This window comes from Bos indicus x Bos taurus, chromosome 1 (assembly GCF_003369695.1).
Source record: "Bos indicus x Bos taurus breed Angus x Brahman F1 hybrid chromosome 1, Bos_hybrid_MaternalHap_v2.0, whole genome shotgun sequence".
In the NCBI taxonomy this organism is placed as follows: Eukaryota; Metazoa; Chordata; class Mammalia; order Artiodactyla; family Bovidae; genus Bos; species Bos indicus x Bos taurus.
This window is the reverse complement of record NC_040076.1, coordinates 21,159,628-21,163,816: the sequence shown is the minus strand read 5'-3', so window position 1 is coordinate 21,163,816 and position 4,189 is coordinate 21,159,628. Positions and strand designations below refer to the sequence as shown.

The window sequence follows — 4,189 nt, the reverse complement described above, 5'->3', positions numbered from 1 at the left end:
AATATTTTTCAATGATAAGATATTTAGTTCCAGTAGGACATTTTTAAATCTTGTGTTTAATTACTGTGTGTGCCTACAAGTTTAGAAATCTACAGTTGTGTATAACTAAGGCTTCTGGGTTCATTCTAACAGATGAAAACCTTGGAAGTTGCCACTGCTGTCCCTACAACAAGAAAAAGCTAACCCAACTGAAAAGCCATGTCTGCTCTTCAATCCATCAGAGAACTGAGGTTTCAGGACAAATTGCCAGGCAAAAGTCTGAAGAGCCAAATTCATCCAGAGAGACACAGGTAAGACTTGCTGACCTGGACCAAAAGCTGCTGGAGCCATAAACTGGTAGGAACAACACGGAAATGCTAATTTTGTTAAACAGCTGGAAACTGAATATGGACGATGGACGAGCGTAAAGAGTGAGAACTCCTAGGGCTGCAGTTTTACAACGGCCCCCACATTTTCATGGGCTTTGAGTTTTTGAATCTCCACTAGGTTCTCATTGTGACGATCCAAAAAAGATCCCTGTGGCTCTGGCAGGGAAGGAGAGAGTAATCACTGTGAAATAAACCAACAGTCTAACCATAACAAAGGATATTCTCCTGGCAAAAGGACTTTTTTCTGAACCATATCCCAGTTGAAGGTTTTTCCAGTAGTCAAGTATGAATGTGAGAGTTGGACCATAAACAAGGATGAGCACCAAAGAATTGATGCTTTTGAACTGTGGTATTGGAGAAGACTCTTGAGAGTCCCTTGGACTGCAAGGAGATCAAACCAGTCAATCCTAAAGGAAATCAGTCCCAAATATTCATTGGAAGGACTGATGCTGAAGCTGAAGCTCCAGTACTTTGGCTATCTGATCTGAAGAGCTGCCTCATTAGAAAAGACCCTGATGCTGGGAAAGATTGAAGGCAGGAGAAGGAGCCAACAGAGGATGAGATGGTTGGATGGCATCACAGGCTCAATGGACATGAATTTGAGCAAGCTCTGGGAGATGGTGAAGGTCAGGGAAGCCTGGCATGCAGCAGTCCACGAGGTCACAAAGAGTCAGACACGACTGAACAACTGAACAACAATAATTCCGGTTGGTGGAAAGGAATCCCTTCCCACTCCAACCATTCCCCTCACCCCACTGGCTTCCTGTTTCTTCTTTTTTGGTTTTTCAGTCACCAAGTCATGTCTGACTCTTCGTGACTCCATGGACTGCAGCACACAATGCTTCCCTGTACTTAACCATCTCCTGGAGTTTGCCCAAGTTCATGTCCATTGCATCAGTGATGCCATCCAACCATCTCATCCTCTGTTGCCCTCTTCTTCTTCTGCCTTCAATCTTTCCCAGCATCAGGGTATTTTTCAAGGAGTCAGCTGTTCACCTAGAGAGGGAAAACAAAAACAAAAACATAGTCAACAGGGATCAGAGGTTCAAGGAAATAGGTTGGAAAGGCTGCAGCCAGGGAAGGGAGTACATGGAGGTGGGCAGGTGGGTGATGCTGTATCACAAAGAAGCACCTGTGAAGGTTACAGTTCAAGGGCAAGGCTGATTAAAACACTGAAATTTAATTGAAGGATTATAGAATGCTCCCCTTGCCCATGCAATACTACCACACCAACAGGGCTCCAGTAAAACAGTGGATTACATCTCTTAGTCCTACAAGAAGCAGACTTCCTCTGAAGAGGCATTCTCAGGGAAGCCCAATGTCCAGAGGAAAACCAAAACAAGGAGGTTTGATGAATATGAATCTTCTAGAAACTATTGCCCCAGCAAAAATTAATGTAAATCTTCATCCTAAAGCCCTCTTTACCTCATTCTAATTATGCATGCACATCATATTTACCTCTCAACAAAAATTACAAGGCCTTCCAAAGGCAATTAAAAACACAGTATGAAGTGAAGACAGAACAAGCATTAGAACTCAACTCAGATGTGACACAGATTTGGGGATTACCAGACGTAAGCTGCTGTCCATGGGGTCGCTAAGGGTCGGACGCGACTGAGCTATTTCACTTTAACTTTTCACTTTCATGCCTTGGAGAAGGAAATGGCAACCCACTCCAATGTTCTTGCCTGGAGAATCCCAGGGACGGGGAGCTTGGTGGGCTGCCGTCTATGGGGTCGCACAGAGTCAAACACGACTGAAGTGACTTAGCATCAACAGCAGCAGATAGAACTGAAAATAACTGTGATTAGTCTTTCTTTATATGCTGCCTGATGTGAAGAGCTGACTCATTAGAAAAGATCCTGATACTCGGAAAGATTGAAGGCAGGAGAAGAAGGGGATGACAGAGGACGAGATGGTCGGATGACATTACAGTCTCAAAGGACGTGAGTTTGAGCAAGCTCTGGGAGATGGTCAAGGACAAGGAAGCCTGGAGTGCTGCAGTCCGTGGGGTCACAAAGAGTCGGACACAACTGAGCAACTGAACAACAAATGCCACCCAGAGAGGAGTCCACACAACACTGTTCTGGGTTCTGTTGTAACTTAGAGGAAAACTTTCACAATGTTCAGAGCCCTTGGTTTCCTGCAAATAAAAGCAGAAAGTGTCCTCAAATTCCTCTCAGCAGAAACCCACTTCAGTCAGTTCAGTTCAGTTCAGTCACTCAGTCGTGTCCGACTCTTTGCGACCCCATGAATAGCAGCACGCCAGGCCTCCCTGTCCATCACCAACTCCTGGAGGTCATTCAGACTCACGTCCATCGAGTCAGTGATGCCATTCAGCCATCTCATCCTCTGTTGTCCCCTTCTCCTCCCGCCCCCAATCCCTCCCAGCATCAAAGTCTTTTCCAATGAGTCAACTCTTCACATGAGGAAACCCACTTAGGTGACACCAATCCTGACTTCTAAATGGAATAGTCAGAAAAGGCAAGGGATGGAAAGCATGAGTGCTCAGTTGGGGCCAACTTTTTGGACCCTGTGGACTGTAGCCCACAGGCTTCTCTGCCCATGGGATACTCCAGGCCAGAATACTACAGTGGGTTGCCATTTCCTCCTCCATGGGATCTCCCAGACCCAGGGATCGAACCCACATCTCCTGTATCTTCTGCATTGAAAGTAGATTCTTTACTCACTGAGCCATAGCATCTATATCACAAATCTGAAGAAAACCTGAGAGAAGCTGGCAGCTGGTGCTATTGTTGCCTTTGAAAACCCAGCTGACGTCAATGGCATATCATCCAGGAATACTGACCCACGAGTGGAGCTGAAGTTTGTTGCTGCCACAGAGTGACTCCTGGAACTTGGCACCAGATCCAGGCTGCCTGGAGCTGACACTTCTGGTGGTTACTGATCCCGATACTGACAACTAGCCTCTCACAGAGGCATCTCCTGCCTTCTCTTGCTCTGTGTGACACAGACTCTCCTCTGTGCTATGTGGACATGGCCATCCATGCACCAACAGTGGAGATCACTCAGCAAGTCTGATGTGGTGACGCTGCCCTGGAAGTTCTGTGTATGCATGGCACCATCTCCCAGGTACACTCATGGGAGGTCATGCCTAATCTCTGCTTCTACAGAAATCCTAAAGAGATTGAAAAAGATGAGCAGGGTGCTGCTGGAAAGGCTGGGACCAAAGAGACATTTCAGAATGAATGCACTGCCCCAGTTTCTGAGTTTACTGCTACTCGACCTGAGGTTGCAGCTTGGTCTGAAGGCAAGCAGTGTGCCTTTTCAGCAGTTTTCTATTGATGACTAGTCTGCAGTTCCCACCGCTCACCACTGAACATGTAGGAACAGCTACTGAGTGGCCTTAAACTGATTTTGTCCACAGACTCTTATACAGAAAATGGAAATAAGATTGAGGAAAAACAAGCAATTTCTTTAAAAAAATTTTTTAATGAAACAAAATAACTGTGACTAATATGATAAGGGCTCTAAAGGGAAAGAGTGGACAACATGCAAGAGAGGTGGAAAATCTAAGAAAAAATTGAAAGGAAATGCAAGAAGTCAAAAAACACTGCAACTGAAACAAAAAAGAATGTGTCTATCGGAAGATGTGACATGGCGAGGAGAGAATCAGTGAGCTTGAAGACAGATAGATAGAAAGAGTTTAGTAAAAGTTTCTAAAGGTTGGAAGAGACATTAAAAGTTATCTCATATATCTTCTCAATTTCCTTTTGAAAAATTGTATATAAAATACCTTCTCTTTTCTGATGGTATACCAATGATATAAGTAATTACCTAACTCTTGCCATTACGACTAT

At 44.8% G+C, this 4,189-nt stretch overlaps 1 pseudogene; it reads left to right on the top strand.

The window, feature by feature from the left end:
* The first annotated feature begins 2,490 nt into the window (after positions 1-2,490).
* On the top strand, positions 2,491-3,780 carry LOC113897526 (annotated as a pseudogene).
* Positions 3,781-4,189: the final 409 nt, after the last annotated feature.